This window comes from Salvelinus sp. IW2-2015, linkage group LG18 (assembly GCF_002910315.2).
Source record: "Salvelinus sp. IW2-2015 linkage group LG18, ASM291031v2, whole genome shotgun sequence".
In the NCBI taxonomy this organism is placed as follows: Eukaryota; Metazoa; Chordata; class Actinopteri; order Salmoniformes; family Salmonidae; genus Salvelinus; species Salvelinus sp. IW2-2015.
The window spans coordinates 21327877-21355411 of NC_036858.1; the positions used below are offsets into that span (position 1 = coordinate 21327877).

General features: G+C 41.5%; 1 protein-coding gene across 1 annotated transcript in view; it reads left to right on the forward strand.

Moving 5' to 3' along the window:
- Positions 1 to 27535, forward strand: part of nrg3b (neuregulin 3b) — a 412760-nt gene that overhangs the window by 196068 nt on the left and 189157 nt on the right. The gene's annotated exons all lie outside the window — the stretch shown is intronic.

The window sequence follows — 27535 nt, forward strand, 5'->3', positions numbered from 1 at the left end:
AAATGATACATCGAGAAGATTGAAATACTGCTAGTTTTTAATTAACCCTCTACTGCACACATACTTTTTTTCATAACAAATGTTTTGAAGATTTAAGCTTTCTGATAATGTAGCAACAATAAAAAAAAAAATCTTATTCTACCCCCCACAGAAAAAAAAATTGAAATGCTGTACCATACGGGTACTAAAACACCAAAATCMGATATTTTCAGAACATTTATTAAGTCAAATATAGCAGAAACAAGCACTCTTTTCATAAGAAAAGGAAATGATTCTGGCGTCCATTCTTCCTCGCTGTCAGTGTCCTCAAGCTCACTGTCCTCACTGCTCGATTAGGCTCCTTTAGCCCTGTGTCCATTGCCTGTGAATGTCAGTGGATATGTTGGCAAAAACATTGACCAATGCAGCAACTGTTGTACTATTATTGTTGTGAATTCTTGCTTTTGGAAATAACAGTAAAGAGGTTGGAAAGATGATAGTGAAATGTGCCGGTGCCTATCACTGGATGGGTCTTCCACCAATCACAGTTTGGCCGCATCCGAGCATCTCTGATGACCATATACGGATTAAATCAAATGACGTCACATTTTCATGGAATCCAATGGGCTGCTATAGTACTAGCTAGCATAGCATGCTGGGGAAAACAGCAATGTAAATAAAAAGTAGCAGAATTCCAATCATCTTGATTCACCATTCAACATTTCGGGATAATTAGGAGTACAGCAACATATTCCATCCCTGGATTGAGGTACGTTTTTCCAGCCATATACCACGCCGGGCTCTGYCAGTTTACATTCTGGCATKGCACCGCTAAACTTGTCACTGCTTWTTTCKGAAGATGTTTCYGTCGACTTCTTTATGGTATTAACTCCAATGTGGATATTGGGTGACCTGGTGGCACGACAAATGCACAACTATATAGTTCAATTATACATCACCCTCCCCAGGGAACTTCAATGTTGTGTTATGTACATAAAAGCAAATAAAAAACACACATAGCAGTGRAATACATTGAAAAAATGAAAAAGGGAACATGTATACCGTCACCCAATACAATAGAATATAATGCAATGTATCAGACACATCTTCCTTGTTGTGGCAAAGTGGAGCCTATTCTCTTCTCTCCTTTCCGCTTCTCTTCCCCACTAAGCACGGACCCGTCTTTTGGGCATCTTTTTTTGGTACTGTCCGGACTGGCCGTCTTCTTTTTTTGGTGTGGTCTGGTCTACAGATGTAGAATTTTGTTCCGGTCCAGACCAAATCTGAAACAATCATAGACATCTATAATTGGTTCAGATTTTGTCCGGTCCGGCCTTGATTTGGCRCAAACTTAGACGTCTATGATTCACAAGTTTGGACAGCACAATACAGTACAGTAGAACACAGCAGAGTACAGTACATTACCGTACAATAAAGTATAGATTAGTACAGTAGAGTATAGTTTTCTCGAATGWACTCTATTCTACTGAACTAAACTGTACTGTACTGGACTGTGCCGTACTGTACTATGCTGTTCAAACTCAGATTTGCTCTGTTCTGGACCATACTTGTTTGAGGGCAAAACTCATTCAAATAATACCCAGCATGCTTTGCAAGTGTTAGTTTTTACATTTTGGCCATTCAGCAGATGCTCTTATCCTTATGCATTCAACTAGGTATATAAACAACAACATTCACAATCATAGCAAGAAAAGAACATATGTAATTGAGAATGGTATTGTAGTTGAAGTGGTCTGTTGTTTTGAACTACAGGGTGGACTACTTTGAACATCATGCCATATTTATGTTCAAACACTATGTTTAAACTTTCATTCAGAACCGAAAATTAATCTCATTTTCACTTCCGGAYAATACATATTTTTYCCTTTCATTCAGAACCTAAAATGTACCTAACATCTACYTCTGGAAAATATGTATTTTAGATGATTTTCTACGTAATTTGCATACTGTGTCTCTTCTATTCAGCTGCAACAAAACACAACCTGCTAGTTTCACAGCTAAACCTACTTAACGTAATTGCTGAGGGATAGACTGGAGCTGTGCTCCGAGTTTCACCATGATGACTGGTGCAGTTGCTCAAAACATTACACTTTTGTGACAGACCATCTCTCCAACCACACTCATGGGTATAATTAATGAATGGATCCGTGGTAGAGAGGAAGGACGGGGGGACTTAACCCGAGGACTAGTCCGCTTTGCAAGTGCCAGTGTTTTGAAGCAATGATTACAGGTTTCTCTCAAGAGCTTCTATTGAATGGTTATTTTTCTGAATAACTGGATAGTAAATGGTTCTAAATACATGGGACCGTGGCGGAATAATAGCGGCTTTCTCACATATGGAGCTTAACTGTTGTACTATTATTGTTGTGAATTCTTGCTTTTGGAAATAACAGTAAAGAGGTTGGAAAGATGATAGTGAAACGTGCCGGTGCCTATCACTGGATGGGTCTTCCACCAATCACAGTTTGGCCGCATCCGAGCATCTCTGATGACCATATACGGATTAAATCAAAGATAATTTAATCAGAGAAGAGTCCAATAGGATGCCAATATCAACCGTTTCTCTTGTTTTCTCCGACCCTGTTTAAACGTGTTGGGATAGATGAAAGGCATACTTTATTTTCTCTGGAATTACTTGATTTTGGAAAACATGGTCATTGTGGATGTTGTTTCAAACACAATGAAATGGACAGTGCTTTTTAAGGTGATGATAATTAAAAACACCTGTATGCTTATGCATAGACCTATACAGTGGGGAGAACAAGTATTTGAAACACTGCCGATTTTGTAGGTTTTCCTAKTTACAAAGCATGTAGAGGTCTGTAATTTGCAATATGCAATATGCAATCAAATGCAAATTAATTACTTAAATCATACAATGTGATTTTCTGGATTTTTGTTTTAGATTCCGTCTCTCACAGTTGAAGTGTACCTATGATAAATATTACAGACCTCTACATGCTTTAAGTAGGAAAACCTGCAAAATTGGCAGTGTATCAAATACTTGTTCTCCCCACTGTATATGAGGCCAAGTCCGAAAAGTATTGTACCATTATACAATACATAGCCTACCGCATATTACACATGACAGAAAAACAGAAAAAATACTGATTTACAATATCTTTAATACATAATTAGCCTACAATTATAGTGAATTTGTATTTGGTTTTGAATAGCCTAATAATAGGGAGGGCATTTTTTATATTTTCATAATTGATAGGCTTACATATTACCATTAGCTCTAGAATATCTCACCACRGTGTGTTTCCATCTTCTCCCAACTCTCCTTCATTCCAGAGAGAGGGGCTGTCAACAGTTTAATGAAACATGTTTCGTTGTGAAAACATGTTACTATAGATGTTACCAAGCAGATTTCACTTGGTTTCCCAAATGAAGCACTGGGTAGCTGCAGGAACAGGGTTGGAGAGCCCATGGCATACATATAACCGGTTGCCAGGCAAAATAACCGGAGTAGCCTACCAACATGAGTGAAACTAACCGGCAGGAAAGTGGCCTCCATTAAAGTGTATAAAGATGACATGTCTTTTTTCCCCTGCCCCTGTTCCTAACCATTTTATAATGGGCCATTCTAAATCTAAACAAATMTTAAATATAAGTAAAGACAAGATTAAATTGAGAATAGTCTGATGGGTGAAAATATGATCACTTGATGAGACAACAGCATGTGCAGCCTGAGGCAAATCACCAATAGCCTATAGTCGCATCATGCAGCCCATATATCTTTTGATTGTTATTAAGGCATTCTATGGATTGTTTCTAGCGTATTGGACCTGTTTCAAATGATCACTTTTACGCTCAACATAGCCACTTCATATGCGCACTCACTCTAGAATGGGAAAAATATTCTTTCTATTTTATTCAGCTAAGTTCAATTATATTCTTCTTACTATTAATCATAAAATATAAAATAATGGCACAGGATTTATAAGCATATTTTGTCTGCTAAACTCTACAGCTTATGGCATGGCGCGTAACTAGACAACATACAGTAGGCCAACTTTTCTTCTTCTGAAATACAATTTCTTCCTATCATATTGTTTCTTTAGACCTGCCTAAAATAAATAATGGATTTATTGTGATGGTGCATATTCAGTTATTTATTATACTTTTTTAAATGTAGATGTTCCAAAGGCACGTATTAGCGCTTGTATGCTGCTTGTATGCGTGGAGGCCTGGAGATGCTAAATGTGTTTATGTTTGTGTTCAATTACTGTGAGACCGGCAMTCTTTTGCGTGACAATATTACATGACAATATATTCCCTGACACCCACATAATGAGTTTGATGGAACAGGTAGATGAAAGAACCCATTGTAACTGTATGCCGTCCTACACTGGCTTTAGATGAGAAGGTGCAGATATTGGTCAATACACATACTGTATTAGAAATTATATCACCAAAGGGTTATCTTGTACTATAGAGCTGTCAACTATGATGTCCATATTAGGACAGTCTCAGCTTTACAAGTAGTTGTGTCCGTCTCACAATGACACTACTCCTTGTGAGGTTGAGCCTGTCCTAATATGGACACCGTAGAGAACAGGAAGGGAGTCAGTGTAATGTGATTACCACATTAAGGATTTGAGAATGTCTAGCACCGTACCCAAACCGTCTCAAACCATCGTGAGCAAATTGATTTAGTCCTCCCACACCAAACGCGATCACGACACGCAGGTTAAAATGTCAAAAACTCTGAACCAATTATATTAATTTGGGGACAGGTCGAAAAGCATTAAACATTTATGGCAACTTAGCTAYCTAGCTTGCAGTTGCTAGCTAGTTTGTACAATTTAGTTAGSTTGCTGTTGCTAGCTAATTTGTCCTGGGATATAAACGTTGAGTTGTTATTTTACCTGAAATGCACAAGGTCCTCTACTCCYACAATTAATCCACACATAAAATGGTCAACCGAATCGTTTCTAGTCATCTCCCCTTCTTCCAGGCTTTTRCTTCTTTGGACTTTATATGGGGATTGGCATCTAACTGTCATAGTTACCACGACGACCAACCAAACTCAGTTCATCTTTCAATCATCCACGTGGGTATAACCAATGAGGAGATGGCACGTGGGTATCTGCTTCTATAAACCAATGAGGAGATGGGAGAGGCAGGACATGCACTGCGTTTAGCGTCAAAAATAGAACTGACTTCTATTTTAGCGTTTGGCAAAGCAGACGCTCGTTGGCGTGCGCGAGCAGTGTGGGTGCAATAATTGAATAACAAGTATATTTACATTTATTTTYCAACGCGAGCACACGCAACTRGAGCGGCGTGGTCAGCATGAAAAGACGTCACTATAATGTCTGGTGTGCTCGTAATAACTGTCAACAATTGAATAATTGACCTGTCAGGTGGTTGGGGAAGGTATTACATTGACGCGACAGACATTAATTGGGATTGCAGATCTCTCCGTCTGCCTCCTAGGTTGTCTGGCTCACTCTACTGGCTTGCTTCATTGTGTTAAATTATGAAGAATTTACATTGTACTTTTTTGTCATTTAGCAGACTTATAGTAGTGAGTGCATACATTTAAATMTTTCGTACTGGTCCCCGGTGGGAATTGAATCCACAACCCTGGCGCCATGCTTTACCAAATGAGCTACACGGGATCACGGGTTTACTGTTCTCGGTGTATGTGTCAAATCCTCAAGACCCACAACAGTATAAGGTAGCTCTTTCCTTACCATTGCTATGGTAACCTCTTTCTTCTCATTAGGCTGTCAGAACCAACAGAGAACGCGGCGCGCAACACACACCACACACACACACACACACACACACACACACACACACACTTGTCTGCATGCTACGACATGCAGACAAGTCTCAGTATTCAACATTATAACTGTACTTGCTGTTTAACGTAACTCCCGTTTCATGGAGCAATGCATTTTGATTTTGAAATATGCCTCTATTCTGTTATACATTCAGGTCTGTTGTTATATGTGATAAATTGCACATCGTTAAAATAATCCCAACATAATTTAAATGAATAAGTCTCAAATTAKATAATAGATTGAAAAWATGCATATTCGATTGATTCATAAGCAATGTTGTCAAAGTGTATTAGGGCACCATAACGGAACATTCTTACATTTCTATCTTCTCATTGAATTCATGAGGGATTCTAACTGAATATACTGACACCTACAGGAGACAGCAGTGCTGTATGGGATTGTGCTTTCGATACAGCACACTGTCAATGCATTTTTATCTTATATTTTCAGGGTGAGCATTATGTTGCTATTCCAATGAACACACTGAAATCTACTATGCAGAGACAAATGGGTATACGACTCTGTTGGCCAATACAATCCTAAATATCTTGGTGTATGTGTGTGTGTGACTGTACATTTATATGTGCATGGATCTTGGTTTGGGAGACTGCACATATTTTATTTTACACATAAATCTACAAAGATTCATCATTCACACTCATTTTGTCTTTCTTTTTGCAARATAGTCTGAACTTATAGTAGGAAAGAGGTAAGGAGAGTAGAAGTAAGACATTCTGAATATTTAGTGAATAAATCGTTTTCTGTTTTAAAACCCAGATGAAAATCCGACAGCAAGGAATGGTCCCACTAACAACAACGGAGATGACAAATGACAGGGAAATAGATATAACGCATGCACACACACACACTTGCATGCACAGAAACAGACACACACACTCACACAGAGGGATCCAGGAGCCCCTGACAGCAGTATTAACAGGATCTGATATTAATTATATTAATGAAGACATCTTCACTTTTTTTTCTTCTTTGCTTCTCTTCCCCCTTTCTGTGAGGATCCAGTTCCACGATTAAATTGTCACCGCACCATCAGACCTTGACAGCTGCACTAATCCATGTGGCTGTCGCTCCTCAACTCATCCGTCCTGAAAGAGAGGAAAGTGAAAAAGCTATCTAGAACCTAAAAGGGTCCTTCAGCTGTCCCTATAGGAGAAACTTTGAAGAACACATTTTGGTTCCACATAGAACCCTTTTGGGTTCCATGTAGGACCCTTTCCACAGAGGATTCTACGTGGAACCCAAAAGGTTTCTTCCTGGAGCGAAAAAAAGTTATCCTATGGGGACAGCCGAAGAACCCTTGTTTCTAAGAGTGGAGTGGGCCATGCTATGTGGGAGAAACTATGCCAGCCACCATCTCTCCCCCACGCAATAAGACAGGGAACGCAATTAAGATTTGCGAGCAGTATTACCTGTGAGCAATACCCATGACAGCCCACCTGAGGCACTAATCTCACAACTATATGATCTAATGTTGCAGCAGTGAGTGAGCCGGGGTCGGTTAATCTGGGCGCTGTTTGAGTGTGGCTGAGTTTGATAGCCGGTGTGCTATAGGTCTCAGGAGTAGGAAAGTGTCGCAATCGGGCCGTGWGTGGTGCTCAATTGTGATGCCACATGACTGGGAGTTGAAAGGCAGTGGAAACGMGAAGGATTACATTTTAAATTTAGACGGATGATGTAGCACACCGGTTTCCAACAGGGTGTGCAAGCTTTTGTTCCAACGTAGTAGTAACACACCTATTTCAACTCGTCTTGTCCAGTCTYATTGCATGATAAGTTGCTGAATTGGATGTGTCAGTGTTGAGCAGGAACAATCCATCAATCAAATGTATTTATAAAGCCCTTTTTACATCAGCCGATGTCACAAAGTGCTYTACAGAAACCCAGCCTAAAACCCCAAACAGSAAGCAATYCAGATGTAGAAGTACCGTGGCTAGGAAAAACTCCCTAGYAAGGCASGAACCTAGGAAGAAACCTAGAGAGGAACCAGGCTCTGAGGGGTGGCCAGTCCTCTTCTGGCTGTGCCGGGTTGAGATTATAACAGTACATGGCCAAGATGTTCAAACGTTCATAGATGACCAGCAGGGTCAAATAATAATAATAATCACAGTGGTTGTAGTGTGTGCAACAAGTTAGCAACTCATGAGTAAAGCATGAGCATTCAGAGTTAGAGATAGCAGTAGCAGTGCGGTAGAGATTGAGTCGAAAACAGCAGGTCCGGGACAAGGTAGTACGTCTGGTGAACAGGTCAGGGTTCCATAGCTGCAGGCAGAACAGTTGAAACTGGAGCAGCAGCATGACCAGGTGGACTGGAGACAGCAAGGAGTCATCAGGCCAGGTAGTCCTGAGGCATGGTCCCAGGGATCAGGTCCTCCGGGATGGAGAGGGAGAGGGAGAGAYAGAWTTAGAGGGAGCATACTCAAATTCACACAGGACACCGGATAAGACAGGAGAAATACTCCAGATATAACAGACTGACCCTAGCCCCCCCAACACATYAACTATTGCAACAAAAGCCTGCACACCCTATATATCTCCATGATTGGAGTTGGAGATTTAATTGATAGACTAGATTAAGTTAAGAATGAAACGATAATACTACATTTGTTTTTTTCTGTGACTTTGGTGCATTTTTCAGATCTAAAGTACAAAACTCTAAACTGATAACACGTGTAATGCCCCCTATCTTATGTTAAGAACCTTTGATTGTGCATTCATTGGAGATTAAAGCATCTTTCACCCCTGAGTCATTCATGCAAAATCTTTTTTTTATTCCATGAAAACATTTTGTTAAGTCACCAATTCATCAGATAATGTTWAGTCATTTTAACTAATATTTAAATCCAATAGCAAAAATACAGATACAATTTTCAAAACAGATATTTTTGAACGGCTGAATTGAAGGAATAGTAGAAGGTAACATACTTTTCCATCTAGTATTTGTCTAGAACTTCACATGCTGCACTTTTTCAGGTTCACTGTAAACCACATTTTCTATCATTTGTATCCAAGTAAGGTTGTGAACATGTTGAGAAATATGTCTTACAGGTTCAGCATCCTTATACAGTACATAKATWTAACAAATCCTCATAAATAGGGYTATTGTAAAGCAATAGGCTACAGTAAAATAGTGTTTGTGTATTGCAATAATGAAACATTGTACAAGATCACCTTTTCTATGTGACTTGTAAACTGTCTCTGCTTGACAACAATCATCAGCTTACTGTGTATCAATGAAATTCAGATCATTTGTGGAATATACTGTTATATACAAAACAGGTTGTACATTGTACACGACACCATCATTTCTAATTATTGTACATAATAACTCTTTCAACTTGGTCCTATTGAAGCACACTGGCTGGAGGATCACGATGTGGTATTTACAGCCACATCATATGATTGTGCATTGTGAAAAGCATATACTTGAATATGTATGCAAATAGAAAGTAATTTGGGGAGAGAATTTTGTGAATTAATTTGTTGTACTGAGTCCATAGAAGAATTTAAATAGAGTTTTGAAAAATTAGCCATTGTGGTGATCAGTTTAGATTTTTGTGCTAAAAGTTGTGAAAATGCACCACAATGCATCAAAATGATTGCAAAAAAACTGTTCCACTTAGTTTTTGTGGCCTACACAAAAACGTTCTGCCCTGAGTGCCATCACTACTTTACTTTCCTCTAAAGGCATCCGCATGCTTCCCATCCGAAACAGCTCGGAACAGTTCGTATTTAAATTTTGATGCCATTTCATAACGTTTTTGTTCTTTTGTCCATCGTCAATGTTTTTTTTAAGGGACCATTCAAAACTACCTGTGAGAGTAAATGTTATTCCTGTTAAGTTTACATAAGTTAAGTTAAGTTTACATAATCCAAACAAAACAAAAAAAACGTATTTTTTCTWGAACAATATCATTATTACATATTATAACAAGTTATACCATCTTATTGCCTCTCAACAAAGGGAATTACATAAGCTTTTAGGAAACTCATACACTTCTATAAGTCTGACATTTACTCTCAGGGGTGGCTAAAAATAACTATCTCAAAGCCATGCCCCTACTAAACTACGCCTCCAGTCTTCTGATCTGACCTGCTTGGGCATATCTCAATAACCCAACACCAATAATGAGTGATGTTACGCTTGATACCGGAACTCCGAGGTATGCGTCAAAATCTCTAAGCAGCTAACTTCGAAGCAGTGTGCTAATGCGTGTATCACTTTATCAGAAGTACATCATCAATTACGTCCAAAGCTCCATTTGATTGCATGCTTTTTCAAACCATTAAACAAAGCATGTAGGTCCATGTATGCTGATGATTCAACTATATACGCATCAGCAACCACAGCTAATGAAGTCACTGAAACCCTTAACAAGAAGTTGTAGTCTTATTTAGAATMGGTGGCCAGTAATAAACTGGTCCTGAACATCTCTAAAACTAAGAGCATTGAATTTGGTACAAATTATTACATAAGTTCTAAACCTCAGCTGGATTTGGTAATGAATGGTGTGGCCGTTGAACAAGTTCAGGAGACTAAATTACTTGGTGTTACCTTAGATTGTAAACTGTCATGGTCAAAACATATGGTAGTATATGGTAGTAAAAATGGGAGAGGTCTGTCCGTAATAAAGAGATGCTCTGCTTTTTTTTACACCYCACTCCACGAAGCTAGTCATACAGGCTGTAATTTGATCTTATTTTGATTATTGTCCAGTCATATGGTCGTGTGTCACGTTCTGACCTTAGTTCCTTTTTTATGTCTTTATTTTAGTTGGTCAGGGCGTGAGTTGGGGTGGGCATTCTATGTTGTTTTTCTATGTTTTGTTCTGTTGTTATATTTCTATGTGTATTTCTATGTGTATTCTATATGTATTTCTATGTGGCCTAGTATGGTTCTCAATCAGAGGCAGGTGTCAGTCGTTGTCTCTGATTGGGAGCCATATTTAGGTAGCCTGTTTTCTATTGTGTTTTGTTGGTGGTTGTTTCCTGTGTTAGTACCATACGGTACTGTTTCGGTTGTTTGTTTGTACTTTTGTTATTTTGTTCAGTGGATTTATTAAATATCTCATTATGGACACTTACCACGCTGCACATTGGTCCGATCCTTGCTACTCCTCCTCAGACGAAGAGGAAATCCGTTACATTGTGTGCTAAAAAGAACGACCTAGTTAAGCTGCAGATGGTCTAGAACAGCCCACGTCTTTCTCTTCATTGTAATCAGASGGCAAATATTTTTTTAATTTACCTTTTTTAATTGAACCTTAATTTAATTAGGCAAGTCAGTTAAGAACAAATTCTTATTTACAATGACGGCCTACCCCGGCCAAACCCGGACGACGCTGGGCCAATTGTGCGCTGCCCTATGGGACTCCCAATCACGGCAAGATGCATGCCAGTCTCTCTTTGCTAAGAGTTGAGGAAAGACTGACTCTGTCACTTATTATTTTTTATAAGAAACATTAATGTGTTGGAAATTCCAAATTGTTTGCATAGTCAACTTACACACAGCAATGACACACATACTTACCCCACCAGACATGCCACCATGGGTCTTTTCACAGTCCCCAGGTCCAGAACAAATTCAAGGAAATGTATAGTATTATACAGCCATAAGTGCATGGAACTCCCTTCCATCTTATATAGTGAACAGCAAACCTGGTTTCCCAAAAAATTGTAAAGCAACATTCCACTGCACAACGCCTCTCCCCCATGTCACTTACTTGTTGTGTGTACAGTATGTACGGACATGTATACTACATGACCAAAAGTATCTGGACACCTGCTCGCCGAACACCTCATTCCAAAATCATGAACATTAATATGGAGTTGGTCACTCCTTTGGTGCTATAACAGCCTCCACTCTTCTGGGAAGGATATCCACTAGATGTTGGAACATTGCTGCGGGGACATGCTTCCATTCAGCCACAAGAACATTACTAGAGACTCAGAGCTACAAAATGGTATATCATACACTGCATATTTGAGGAACAATGGGAAAGTAATTCTGCTTTGAAAGTTGATAAYCTTGTAAACTCACTTTTGAGAAAATGGCCTTTGAATGATTTAGTGAGGTTGGGCACTGATGTTGAGCAATTAGGCCTGGAACGCAGTTGGCGTTCCAATTCATCCCAAAMGTGTTCAATGGGGCTGAGGTCAGGGCTCTGTGTAGGCCAGTCAAGTTCTTCCACACTAATCTCGAGAAACCATTTCTGTATGGARCTCGCTTTTTGCATGGAGGCCTTGTCATGCTGAAACAGGAAAGGGCCTGCCCCAAACTGTTGCCAAAAAGTTGGAAGCACAGAATCATCTGGAATGTCATTGTAATGTAGTGTTAAMATTTCCCTTCACTGGAACTAAGGGGCCTAGCCTGAACCATGATAAACTGCCCCAGGCCATTATTCCTCCTCCACTAAACTTTACAGTTGGCACTATGTGTTTGGGAAGGTAGCGTTCTCCTGGCATCCGCCAAACCTAGATTTGTCTGTCGGACTGCCAGATGGCGTGAAGCTTGATTCATCACTCCAGAGAACGCGTTTCCACTGCTCCAGAGTCCAATGGCAGCAAGCTTTACACCACTCCAGCCGATGCTCGGCAACGCGCACGGTGATCTTAGGCTTCTGTGTGGCTGCTCGCCCATGGAAACGCATTTCATGAAGCTCCCGACGAACAGTTCTTGCTTCCAGAGGCAGTTTGGTAGTGAGTTTTGCAACCTAGGACAGACAATTGTTACACGCTACGCACTTCAGCACTTCAGCACTCGCCTCTCCCGTTCTGTGAGCTTGTGTGACCTACCACTTCGCGGCTGAGCCGTTGTTGCTCCTAGATGTTTCCACTTCACAATAACAGCACTTACAGTTAACTGGGGAAGCTCTAGCAGGGCAGACATTTGACAAACTGACTTTTTGGAAAGGTGGCATCCTATGACGGTGCCACATTGAAAGTCACTGAACTCTTCAGTATGGGCCATTCTACTGCCAATGTTTATTTTATTGAGATTGCATGGCTGTGTGCTCGATTTTATACACTTGTCAGCAATGGGTGCAGCTGAAATAGCCAAAMCTAGTAATTTGAAGGGATGTCCACATACTTTTGGCCATGTAACGTACAGCGCATTCGAACAGTATTCAGAATCCTTGACTTTTTCCACATTTTGTTATGTTACAGCCTTATTCTAAAATGGATTTAAAAAAAATGAAGTATCTCATCAACCTACAGACAATAGCCCATAATGATGAAGCAAAAACAGCTTTTTAGACATTTTTTTAAAATGTTTTCAAAATAAAAAACTTAAATATCACATATACATAACTATTCAGACCCTTTACTCAGTACTTTGTTGAAGCACCTTTGGCAGCAATTACAGCCTCAAGTCTTGGGCACAACTGTATTTGTGACTCACAACCTGGATTCGGTCTTATGTAGCAAAATTAGAAATTGTGTTTTTTACATTGAATAAAAGTAGAGACTCAGAGCTACAAAATGGTATATCATACACTGCATTTTTGAGGACCAATGGGAAAGTAATTCTGCTTTGAAAGTTGATAAACTTGTAAACTCACTTTTGAGAAAATGGCCTTTGAATGTTTTGGTATCTAGTGAAGAGCTCTTCTTTATCTACACCCACTCAGCATCATTCACACCCTCTTAAGCTTTAGCCCCACCCATCTCGTTTTGCTCTCGTAGTGTTCAGAGTGCACACTTGARGCTCTGGTGGATGATTTGTTTACCTATGGATAACATGAAAACAGCCTAACCAGCTCTGCAGGCATCAACTTCATTACGCTTTTATGCAGACATTTACTGACACTGGCCATATTCAATGGTTGTTGTACCCCTTACCTTAACTTCACTAGGGTATGTGGGACGCTAGCATCCCACCTCGTCAACAGCCAGTGAAACTGCAGGGCGCCAAATTCAAAACAACAGAACTCCCATAATTAAAATTCCTGAAACATGCAAGTATTTTACACCATTTTAAAGATACACTTGTTGTAAATCCAGCCACAGTGTCCGATTTCAAAAAGGCTTTACGACGAAAGCACACCAAATGATTTATGTTAGGTCAGAGCCAAGTCACAGAAAAACACAGCCATTTTTCCAGCTAAAGAGAGGAGTCACAAAAAGCAGAAATAGAGAAAATGAATCACTAACCTTTGATGATCTTCATCAGATGACACTCATAGGACTTCATGTTACACAATACATGTATGTTTTGTTCGGTAAAGTTCATATTATATCCAAAAATCTGAGTTTAGGCAAAGACGCTACTGTATCACTTGGCAAAAAGCCTGAAAAATGCCAAATTAAAATGAATTACTATAAAATCAAACTTTCATTAAATCACACATTAAATATACCAAAATAAAGCTACACAGGTTGTGAATCCAGCCAACATGTCAGAATTCAAATAGGCTTTTCAGCGAAAGCATACGATGCTATTATCTGAGCATAGCACCATAGTAAACAAAAGAGAGAAAACATTTCAACCCAGCAGGCGCGACACAAAATGCAGAAATAAAAATATAATTCATCCTTATCTTTGACGAGTTTCTGTTGTTGGCACTCCAATATGTCCCATAAACATCACAAATGGCCTTTTGTTCGATTAATTCCGTCGATATATATCAAAATGTCATTTATTTGCCGCATTTGATCCAGAAAAACACCGGTTCCAACTTGCTCAAACGTGACGACAAAATATCTCAAAGGTTACCTGTAAACTTTGCCAAAAAATGTCAAACTACTATGTAATACAACTTTAGGTATTTTTTTAACGTTAATAATCGATCAAATTGAAGACGGGATGATATGTGTTCAATACAGGACTAAAACGAAATGTTCCATGCCTTCTGTTTGATTGAAGTGCATGTACAGGACACCTGGAGTGCCTCGACTTCAAGATGGCCATATATCTTCATTACACAAAGGAATAACCTCAACCTATTTCTCATGACTGTTGACATCTAGTGGAAGCCGTAGGAACTGCAAGAAATTTGCTTAGAAATCTGGTTTCCCAATAAAATAATTGAAATGACAGTGACCTCAAAAATAAATAAAAATGAATGGTTTGCCACGGGGTTTCGCCTGCTAAATAAGTTTGTTATACTCACAGACATGATTCAAACAGTTTTAGAAACTTCAGAGTGTTTTCTATCCAAATCGACTAATAATATGCATATCTTATCTCCTAGGATGAGTAACTGGCAGTTGAATTTGGGTATGCTTTTCATCCAAACGTGAAAATGCTGCCCCCTACCCTAGAGAAGTTAAAGACCATAAGTGGGGGATGATTAAATATGGGTTTCAGTTGTGGGTCAGCGTCAACAATGTACCAGTGCTTCCTGATAATGTCCTTAAATGTGAGAAGCACGAGGGGGGGGCACATTCTGCTTTTTCTTTTACAGTTGTGACCGACTGCTCAAACCGGTCTTACTGTATGTAGCAAAATTTGAAATGTGTTTTTTACATTGGATAAAAGTAGAGAGCTAGAAAATTGTATATCATACACTACAGTTGAGGAAAAATGGGAAAATATTTCTGCTTTGAAAATTGATACAATTGTAATCTCACATTTGAGAAAATGGCTTTGAATGTTTTGGTACTATTACGGAGAGCCCTTCTTTGACTACACCATTCAGCATCATTCACACCATTTTAAGCTGTAAGGACTGGGTGTCGGAGTGCGAAGTCAGGCGCAGGAAACAGAGGATGCAATAACAAATGTTCTTAATGAACACGGTGAACTTCGGCCACCCTACTATACACTGGTGCTCTCATTAAACTGCCCCAGACATGGGGGGAACGAAAACGGTCCACCGAACCTACTCCCATCCTTCCGCCTCTAGGCTGATACTCCAGATTCTGGTGGTCGGTCCAGATGAGAAAAGGGTGCTTAGCCCCCTCAAGCCAGTGTCTCCACACCTTCAGAGCACTGACCACTGCTAACAACTCCCGGTCCCCCACATCATAAATACGCTCCGCTGGGCTGAGCTTCTTCGAGAAGAAAGCGCAGGGGTGGAGTTTTGGTGCGTACCAGAGCGCTGTGATAGCACGGCACCTACCCCAGCCTCGGACGCGTCCACCTCCACTATGAATGCTAGAGAGGGGTCCAGATGCGCCAACACGGGCGCATCCTTGAACAGCGCCTTCAACCTGTTGAAAGCTCCGTCCGCTTTTGCTGACCACTGCAACCGCACCGGACCCCCTTCAGCAGTGAGGTAATGGGAGCTGCTACCTGGCCAAACCCCGGATAAACCTCCGGTAGTAGTTGGCAAAACCCAAAAACCGCTGCACCTCTTTTACCGTGGTCGGAGTCGGCCAATTATGCACGGCCTTAATGCGGTCACCCTCCATCACCACCCCCGAGGTGGAAATGCGATAACCCAGAAAAGAGACGGCTCGTTTGGAGAACAACCACTTCTCAGCTTGACATATAGGTCATGCTCCAGCAGTCTACCAAGCACCTTGCGTACCAGAGACACATGCGCGGTGTGAGTGGCTGAGTAGATCAGAATGTCATCAATATAAACAACCACTCCGTCCCGTGCAGGTCCCTGAGAGTGTCGTCTACAAAGGATTGGAAAACGGCTTGAGCATTCTTTAACCCATACGGCATGACGCAGTACTCATAATGGCCTGATGGTGGTACTAAATGCGGTTTTTCACTCGTCTCCCTTCCGAATATGCACCAGACTATACGCGCTCCTGAGATCCAATTTTGTGAAGAACTGCGCTCCGTGAATATATTCCATTGCCGTAGCAATGAGAGGTAGTGGGTAACTAAACCCCACGGTGATGGCATTTAGACCTCTATAATCAATACACGGACGCAAACCTCCCTCCTTTTTCTTCACAAAAAAGAAACTCGAGGAGACGGGTGAGATGGAGGACCGAATGTACCCCTGTTCCAGAGACTCAGTGACATATGCTCCATAGCCACCGTCTCCTCTTGGACAATGGGTACACGTGACTCTTGGGAAGCGCAGCGTTTACCTGGAGATCTATCGCACAATCCCTTCCCGGTCGATGAGATGGTAATTAGTCGCTTTCGTTTTACTGAAAGCGATTGCCAAATCGGCACACTCAGGGGAATGCACACCGTGGGACCCTGGTCTGGACTTTCCACCGACGTGGCACCGATGGAAACTCCCAAACACCTTCCAGAACAACTCCTCTGCACCACCACCGGAGAACTCCCTGTCTCCACGAAATTTTAGGATTGTGCCGGGCCAGCCAGGGAATCCCTAGCACCACTGGAAACGCAGGCGAATCAATAATATAAAGACTGATACGCTCCTTATGATTCCCCTGCGTCACCATGTCCAGGGGAACCGTAGTCTCCCTGACCCTAATGGCCGGCTATCTAGGGAGTGCACGGGAAAGGGAGAATCTATCGGCACAAGCGGAACACCTAACTTAAGAGCGAGTCCGCGATCCATAAAGTTCCCAGCTGCGCCTGAATCGACTAGCGCCCTATGCTGGGAAGAGGGAAAATATTTAAGGAAAAAAATTAAGACAAACATGTGACCAACAGGGGGTTCTGGGTGAGTTTGGTGCTGACTCACCTGGGGGTGCTGGGTGGTGGAACGTARAGGACCCTCTCCGAACGCCCGCGGGCAGCCAGCAGATTGTCCAGTCGGATGGACATGTCAATCAGCTCATCCAGGGAAAGAGCGGTGTCCCGACATGCTAGCTCCCTGCGGACGTCCTCCCGGAGACTACACCGGTAGTGGTCAATAAGGGCCCTGTCGTTCCACCCAGATCCTGCTGCCAGGGTCCGGAACTCCAGCGCGTAATCCTGGGCGCTCCTCTTCTCCTGCCTGAGATGGAATAGTCGTTCTCCCGCCGCTCGGTCCTCTGGAGGGTGGTCAAACACGGCACGAAAACGGCGGGTAAACTCTGGGTAGTGCTCCTTCGCTGAGTCTGGACCATTCCAGACTGTGTTCGCCCACTCCAGAGCACGGCCRGTGAGGCAGGAGACGAGGACACTCACCCTCTCCGCTCCCGAGGGAGTGGGTCTTACGGTGGCAAGGTACAGTTCCAGTTGGAGTAAGAACCCCTGGCACCCCGCCGCCGCTCCATCATAATCCCTCGGGAGTGTCAGACGGAGAGCGCTGGAGCCGGGGGATGGAGAGTCCTGAGCTGGAAGAGCTGAAGGTGGAGAGAGGAGACCACTCCTCTCCCATCGCTCCATTCGCTCCATCATTGAATCCATCGCCGATCCGATACGGTGGAGAACGGTGGTATGGTGGAGCACCCGTTCCTCCATCGATGGGAGAGGGTTGGCCGCTGCTCCTGCTGACTCCATTTTTTGTGGTGCGGGATTCTGTAAGGACTGGGTGTCGGAGTGCGAAGTCAGGRGCAGGAAACAGAGGATGCAATAACAAATGTTCCTTTAATGAAACACGGTGAACTTCGGCCACCCTACTATACACTGGGTGCTCTCATTAAACTGCCCCAGACATGGGGGGAACGAAAACAGTCCAGTAACCAACTCGAACATACACAAACACGTATAGTTCGAAACAAACACCATGCTTACCAACTAACAATCCCGCACAAAGAAACGGGCGGGCCGGCTGACTGATAAGCCCAACTAATTACAAACAAATACAAAACAGGTGTAACCAATAAACACATAAGGAGGGGGAGAAAAGGATCAGTGGCAGCTAATAGGCCGGTGACGACYACCGCCGAGCGCCACCCGAACGGGAAGGAGAGCCTGCCTCGGTCGGAGTCGTGACATAAGCTTTAACCCCATCCATCTCTTTAAGGGTACAGTGCCTTGAAAATGTATTCATCCCCCTTGGCGTTTTTATTATTTTGTTGTAAATGTAAATGGATATTTATTTGGATTTCATATAACGGAAATACACAAGATCTGAACTGGGCTGCCTTTGTAAACGCATCCAAGGTGTATGGACTGTCAGGTGTGTGGACTGTCTGACCAATCAGTGACATTAAATTAGATAAATTGACTACCAGGATGGGAAAGGAAATACCAGCAGTGCAACGATATTTGAGGCCCTTATTCAATATCCATGTAATAACATAGCAACATTGTGGTGAAATTCGAAAACAAAATTCACATTCACTCCAAGTGCCCTTATTTGTTATTTATCTGCGTTAGACCTTAGCACTTCATATTAGTGGTGGAGAGTGCTTGGGTATATCACTAACCTAACAATACCACAATATCATGGCCTTGACTACCAACCAAAACCCAGCCAGACATCACACGCACAGTTGCACACACAGAAATGCATGAGTAGAGACATACTGCATGTATACATATGAATCTGTTTTTCTCTCTTTCTCTCCCACAGATATGGCTAAATATTCATGGGGTGTCTGTTTAGATGTCGCAGTGGGTGCTTTGGCCATGATTGCCGATGGAGCACTGGCGGAATTGAATTTAAATCAAATGAGTGAAGTAAGGGAGAGAGTGATGGAAGGAGACAGAGAGAAGTAGGAGAGAAGACTGTGTTTTTCCCTCAAATTAGGCAAATTGTCAGCGTGACGACTTGACCAGATTAATCTTCATAACTGTGCAAACAATAAAACGAATGGGAATAAATGGGCTGTTATCATAATAGATGGACGCTGTTTAAAGAGCCTGGACTAGGGAGATTGCCTGGTCCCAGAGCTGCTCGTGCTGTTTAGCCAACTCAATGATCATAGGAGTAAGCAAGACAGCACAAACTGATCTGGGACCAGACTAGGGAGGTTGTGCAGTACTTTATTCTGCAAATCCCAACTCAGACAGAAGCACCTTGGGATCAGCTGATGGCTTCTTTCTGGTCCATAGAATCAAGACCAGTGTTAGGATTCGTTAATTGAAAAAGTAATATAAAAAATAACACACTATGGGCCTCCCGGGTGGCGCAGTGGTCTAGGGCACTGCATCGCAGTGCTAGCTGCGCCACCAGAGTCTCTGGGTTCGCGCCCAGGCTCTGTCGCAGCCGGCCGCGACCGGGAGGTCCGTGGGGCGACGCACAATTGGCTTAGCGTCGTCCGGGTTAGGGAGGGTTTGGCCGGTAGGGATATCCTTGTCTCATCGCGCTCCAGCGACTCCTGTGGCGGGCCGGGCGCAGTGCGCGCTAACCAAGGGGGCCAGGTACACGGTGTTTCCTCCGACACATTGGTGCGGCTGGCTTCCGGGTTGGAGGCGCGCTGTGTTAAGAAGCAGTGCGGCTTGGTTGGGTTGTGCTTCGGAGGACTCATGGCTTTCGACCTTCGTCTCTTCCGAGCCCGTACGGGAGTTGTAGCGATGAGACAAGATAGTAATTACTAGCGATTGGATACCACGAAAAATTGGGGAGAAAATGGGATAAAAAATTTAAATAAAAAAAGATTAAATAAATGAAAAAATAAATAAATAACACACTACATTACAATATTACTTTGCATTGAAAGTAACGCGTTATATTACTCGTCATATTACTTTGCTTTCATGACAAAAATCTCAAAAGCTCATCATTTGTTTGACTGTCGGAAGGAGCGAGGCGAGCTGTGCACGCTATACCAAAGATAGGATACTAATAACTAAAACCCTGTCCACATGGACGATAACAAAAATTCATAATTGCATTGTGCCTTAGGATAATTTTCTTGTCCCTAAAAACGTAATCAATAGGAGAGCTTTTCGACTGGGTGCGCAGCCTCGGGAGCACACACAGTTTCATAATCTGACAACGTTTTTCCCGCTGTGTACATTCACTAGATATATTCACTGCAGTATTAAGCCTAATATTTAGCTAAAGAATGATGGGTTAATATGCATACGCTTCCAACTTAGGCTACACATCTCTAGCTTGTCTGTCTTCACTGTTCTTTTGCGCAATTACGCACCTGTCCTCTCTGCTGCTTCAACGATTCCTATTAAATCTTGTGGAGTCCCATGAGAGAGGGTGTTGGTCAGAACTTGGTATATCAAGCCGRGTTAGCTGGGGCTGGATAGTCTTTAACAATCCTTGGACAGTGTACATACAGACAGACGCACGCATGTACACTCACGCCTGTTTGATATGATAACTAGCTAGCTTTAACCTTTATCTCGATGATTGGTGGCTTTTAATATAAGTTCCCTGCCTTGRCTGTCAGTGAAGCCACCAAGCATTGAAGGAAGGTAGCTAGCTAACTAACTAAAGTTACTTGTTGGTAGCCCTTAATATAACTAATCTGGCGAAAGCTAGCTAGCTGGAGTGATTGTCAGGTAACTTTAGTCACACAGCCTTTACTTTGAAAACCGCCAGCACARGTATCCTGTTGCAGCCCCTCCTCTCCACGCCCACATTGTCTCTGTTCATGAATTCAATATTGTGGATAACATTAGAAAAATGTATTAATGCAGTCCAAATGATTATCCGTCTTCGTTGTTTAAGTTTCGATATTGATTGAACGAATGGTACACAGATGACATACTGATGACATACTGCTTAATTCATTCAATTGAGGGCTCCCAAACTGCTTACATTCCTCAGTCCTAGTTTCTTGCAGCAAGCAAAAAAACAAGAAACCAAACTCTGTGGCTATTTCTAAATACCTGCTGATGAACCTCTGGATAGGCTCATGTACCTTGATTTGCTGTGTATAAATACAGTATCTACTACCAGTTATSCTTTGTTAACGTGCAAAGTCCTGTAGTGCACTGAATATTCATCATTATGTACACATTTGTCTTTTTTTCTTAACGTAGTGTAGTGTTGTCTGTTTGATAGGCCATCGTTGAAYATAAGTACACCTCACAAAAGACTCGCCTAGTAAAAGCATGGTAGAAAATATTGCTGTGAAAAAATTCTGGGTCCCTAGAAAAAAGGTGTTTTGAATCAAATTACTATTTGCTTGTGACCTATTTTGTTAAATGATGATTTAAATGGTCTAAGCGTACTTTCACACGTYTGTGTTAATAAAAGAAAGAAAGCAACAATTTTCATTACCTTACAGTAAAAGAGAGACAGAGAAAGAGTAAACATCCCTCGGCACAACAGGAGCATAATTGAGCATGTTACATGACTCTAAATAAAGGTTACAAGTAAAAAATGATATGTAATTAAGCTTTTTTTCCAGCAATCTCCCAGATTTACAGGGTAAACAAACGAAGGCTGATGATTTCCCCCCAGTTTTCCTCTCCACGGACGCATACTTAGGGCTTTAGTCAAAGCAGCCATTACGTTTCACTCACAGTCTCAAGAGAGCACAAAAGACCCCAAAATTGCAGACTTACATTTGGTTTTGTTTGCTGCTAAAACGCTTTGCATTGTCACCCTCCTGAATGTATTTAGTTATTTGCTTAACAAGTCAAAAAATAAGTTGCATGGACTCACTGTGTGCAATAATAGTGTTAAACAGGATTTTTGAATGACTACCTCATCTTTGTACCCCACACATGGAATTATCTATCTCAGTCCAGCAGTGAACACAGATTCAAACACAAATAACAGGGAGGCTTTCCAATGCCTCACAGAAAATGGCACCTAMTGGTAGATGGATAAAAATTAATTAAGCAGACATTGAATATCCCTTTGAGCATGGTCAKATTTTTAATTACACTTTGGATGGTGTATCAACACCGASTCACTACAAAGATCCAGGCATCCTTCCTAACTTGCTTGACAGAGAGTATGGAAACCGCTCAGGGATTTTACCATGAGGCCAATTGTGACTTTAAAACAGTTACAGAGTTTAATGACGGTGACAGGAGAAAAGTGAGGATGGATCAATGACATTGTAGTTACTCCACAACACTAACCTAAATTAGTGAAAAGAAGGTAGCCTGTACAGATAGAAATATTCCAAAACATGAATCCTGTTTACAATAAAGCACAAAAAAAAACAGCAACAAAGGTGGCAAAGAAATTAACTTTATGTCCTGAATACAAAGCGTTATGTTTGAGGCAAATCCAACACAACACATTACTGAGTACCACTCTTCATATTTTCAAGCATTGTAGTGGCTGCATAATGTTATGGGTATGCTTGACATCAGCAAGGACTAAGGAGTTTTCTGTTGTTGATATAAAAGTAACTAATAGAGCTAAAAAACAGCCAACATCGAGAGGAAAACGTGGTTCAGTTTGCTTTCCAACAGACACTGGAAGACAAATTCTCCTTTCAGCTTCCCTCAGCAGCCTAGTTATAGTTTTGACTTAAATCGGCTTGAAAATCTATGGCACGACCTGAAAATGGCTGTGTAGCAATGATCAACAACTAACTTGACAGAGCTTGAAGAATTTCMGAATAATAATGTGCAAATATTGTACAATCCTGGTGTGCAAAGCATTTAGAGAACGACTCACAGCTGTAATTGCTGCCAAAGGTGATTCTAACGTGGATTGACTAATGGGTGTGTATACATACAGTACCAGTCAAAAGTTTGMACACACCTACTCATTCAAGGGTTTTTCTTTAGTTTTAATATTTTCTACATTGTAGAATAATAGTGAAGACATCAAAACTAAGAAATAACACATATGGAATCATGTAATAACCAAAAAAGTGTTAATAGGGATAGGGGGCAGCATTTTCACTTTGGATGAATAGCGTGCCCAGAGTGAACTGCCTCTTACTCTGTCCCAGATGCTAATATATGCATATTATTATAACTATTGGATAGAAAACACTCTGAAGTTTCAAAAACTGTTTGAATGATGTCTGTGAGTAAAACATAACTCATATGGCAGGTAAAAACCTGAGAAATAATCCAAACAGGAAGTGGGAATACTGAGGCTGGTCGATTTCCAACTCATCGCCTATTGAAATCCCAGTGGGATATGGATCTGTTTGCACTTCCTACGGCTTCCACTAGATGTCAACAGTCTGTAGAACGTTGAATGAAGCTTCTACTGTGATGTTGAGCCGGATGGGAGCTGTTTGAGTCAGTGGTCTGGCAGAGAGCCAGGTCCTGGTCARGCGCATTCCACYTGATATCGACTTGCGTRCCATTACRTCTATAGACACAAAGGAATTCTCCYGTTGGAACGTTATTGAATWTTTATGATAACAACATCCTYAAGATTGATTCTATACTTAGTTTGACAAGTTTATTCGACCTGTAATATAACTTTTWGAAGTTTTCGTCCGAAGTTCACCTGGACCTGCACGAGCGTTTGGATATGTGTACTAAACGTGCTAACAAAAGTAGCTACTTGGACATAAATAATGGACATTATCGAACAAAACAACAATTTATTGTGGAACTAGGATTCCTGGGAGTGCATTCTGATGAAGATCATCAAAGGTAAGGGAATATTTAAAAATGTAATTTCGTATTTCTTGTTGACTCAACATGCGAGAAATGTTTTTTATATCTGAGCGCCATCTCAGATTATTGCATGGTGTGCTTTTTCCGTAAAGTTTTTTTGAAATCGACACAGCGGTTGCATTAAGAACAAGTGTATCTTTAAATAATTGTAAAACATGTGTCTTTAAATCATGTTTATGATGAGTATGTCTCTTATTTTGATGTGGCTCTCTTGCAATTTCTCCGGATATTTTGGAGGTATTTCTGAACATGGAGCCAAATGTAAACTGAGAATTTTGATCAAATATTTGCACATTATCGAACAAAAACATACATGTATTGTGTAACTGATGTCCTATTGAATTTCATCCGATGAAGATCATCAAAGGTTAATGATTCATTTTATCTCATTTCTGCTTTTTGTGACTCCTATCTTTGGCTGGGAAAATGCTGTGTGTTTTTTGGACTTGCGGTGATCTAACATAATCATATTTGTGTTTCGCTGTAAAGCATTGTTTAAATCGGACACGATGGGTAGTATTAACAAGAGTGTTTATCTTTTAATTTGCTTGTATTGACTTTTGTAATGTGTGAAGATTAAATTATTAAAAAAATTAAAAAATGCAATTCCGGCCTGCCTTTTCAGCGGAATGTTTGTCGAGGTGTTCCGCTAGGCAGAACGTGTGTCCTGAGAAAGGTTAAACAAAACAATAATATTATTTTAGATTCAAAGTTCAAAGCTGTCCATCTAAGCAAAGGGTGGCTACTTTGAAGAATTTAAAATCTAAAATATATTTTGATTTGTTTAACACTTTTTTGGTTACTACATGATTCCATGTGTGTTATTTCATAGTTTTGATGTTTTCACTATTATTCTACAATGTAGAAAATAGCAAAAATAAAGAAAAACCCTTGAATGATTAGGTGTGTCCAAACTTTTGACTGGTACTGTTTGTAAATTTGATATTTCTGTATTTCATTTTCAATAAATTGGCAAAAAAATGTAAACTTGTTTTCACTTTGTCATTATGTGGTATTGTGTGTAGATTGTGTGTAAGAAAAAATATAATTAATCCATATTGAATTCAGACTGTAACACAACAAAATGTTGAATAAGTCGAGGGGTATGAATACTTTCTGCATTTGGGACGCAAACATGGTATTCCAAGGTTAGCGTTCATTCGTTAAAAGCATTTGTCAAAGCAGATAATCAAGGGTTCAAACCCCGCAATGAGCAGTGTGAACAACTCGACATAATGAATACAATCTTGCATAGTTTATTAAAGGTCTGAGCTTACACTTTCACCACAGAGAATAGTCAGGCGTGTGTTGTCTCACGAGATGTGCACCGAAATAATGACTGGCACTGATATGACATCTGCTCAATGTGCTCTTGAGGAGCATGTATGTTCACATACACGCCTGTCAGGAAAGAAAAACAGATATGAAATTGTTTCAGAGAGACTCCATTGATGCTGACTGTTTTTGTAGTGGGGCATGGCAGTTGTATAATGGCTCTGATTCCTCCTCTTTTTCTGCCAATATCTTTCATTTTCCCTCCAAACAGCAGCCCTCTCGGAGCCAAGAAGAATATCCCACTTTAAAAGAGGAATTCTGCCAACCTGTGCTGCTATCACATTATTCTGTACACCAGGGAGAGACCACAACACCTTTTTCATCCAAGGATTGGGTGGGAGGTGGTGGGAGGGTCAGGAGCCTTTTCTATCGAATCTTAATGACAGCGCAAGGTCACAGCCATATTTCACCAGCATTGGGAGAATCAGTGAGTTGTGCAAAGCCTCCACCGTAGTCTGCCTTGCTTATACATTCAGAGAAAGGTGGCTCAGCAGCAAAAGCAGCAACAGACAGGGAAGAATAACACTATCGTTCAGGTAGAACGCATCGCACCYCAAGGGCCCTTCTCTGCATGCTGTCAGACCCAGGGGCATGTTGCTCATCAAATCAGGACAGTAAGAGATGCATATCTTTTCTCATATTTTTTTCCAAGGAGGGTTATTTAGACAGCAAAATAAACTGGTGAGGATTGAARAAACCCTCGGGGTTGTAACATGTGTGCATACTGCTGGGAGTGTTACCACTAGGCCTTGCAAGCACCACAGAAATGCTTATCTTTAATCTGTGTTGACGAATAGGAGCTGGATCTTCTATTGCCATGCAAAACCCACCAAGAGACCCAATGCAGAAGTGACATTGATGACAAGAAACTGAAGCTAGAAARGGATCCTAGACCTGCTAAGAGGCATCACCTTTTTCTTGACTGACTGATCCCTTTTTACACCATCACTAGTTAGCGAGCTGAGCTATGGCTTATGTTCCATGATGATGCAGAACACTGTAGATGAGTGGACAGAGGTACTCTTAAGTAGAGCTCTCAAGAAGAGTTTGCACTGTTTCAAACAAACAAGAAATCCCCGGTATCTGAGCGGAGGGGAAATCTCCCTCAGCCCCGGATCAATCAAATTACAGTGGTTGCTCAACTAAAAGTGTTGAGATTATGCTACGGGATTTAGAGGTAATTTGTGGTTTGYTATGGTGCCCTGGGTCACTGTGTCACTGCTCCAGACCAGCGRAAGGGGGAGTTAAAGCACTGATTATGCTTACTGAAAAATACTCAAGTGGAAGGGGGAAAAGACAGCATTCAGAGATGATGATTGACTGAGTCGAAAGCAGTATTGTCTCTAATCGATGGCGGTTATGATGTCATTTAGGACCTTGAGCGTGGATGAGGTGCACCCATGACCAGCTCTGAAACCAGATTGCATCTGTTTGTTAACTTGGCTTTTCGAAGACCTTAGAAAGGCAGGGTAGGATAGATATAGGTCTGTAGCAGTTTGGGTCCAGAGTGTCTCCCCCTTTGCAGATGGGCATTCAGGGGACGTCGCGACGTGGGAGCCAGTTGAATAACCCCCTCGGGGAGATTACGTCGTGGGTCCAGTCGTGAAGGAACTTCGTACTGGCAGTAAAAGGGGTCCGGGCCAATTGGCAAAATAGGTATTGTAGCCCCGGAGTGGCTGATGGACCTCTTCAGCTAATCGGTAGATGGGCCTAGCATGGGCTAGCTCCAGGCTAATTGATGCTTTCTTCGGGACAGAGACGTTAGCCAGGAGTAMCCACTCGGATTGCAGCTAGCTAGCTGCGATGATCCAGGTGAAAAGGTTCAGAGCTTGCGATAGGAATCTGGGGATATGGAGAGAAAATAGGTCCGGTATGCTCTGGTTTGAATAGCGTTGTGCAAACTGGCGAGAGTTTTCCAAGCTATAGGTTAGCTGATGACCGCTAGCAGTGGTTAGCTGACTACTAGCTAGTAGCTAGTTAGCTGGCTACCTCTGTTGGGGGATTCCGGTTCAGAAGTAAAGAAAAATACTTTAGAAAAAAAGGTAGATCCACACCACATTGGGTGAGGCGGGTTGCAGGAGAGTATTTTGAAGTTGAGGTTTAGAAAAATATAAAAAAG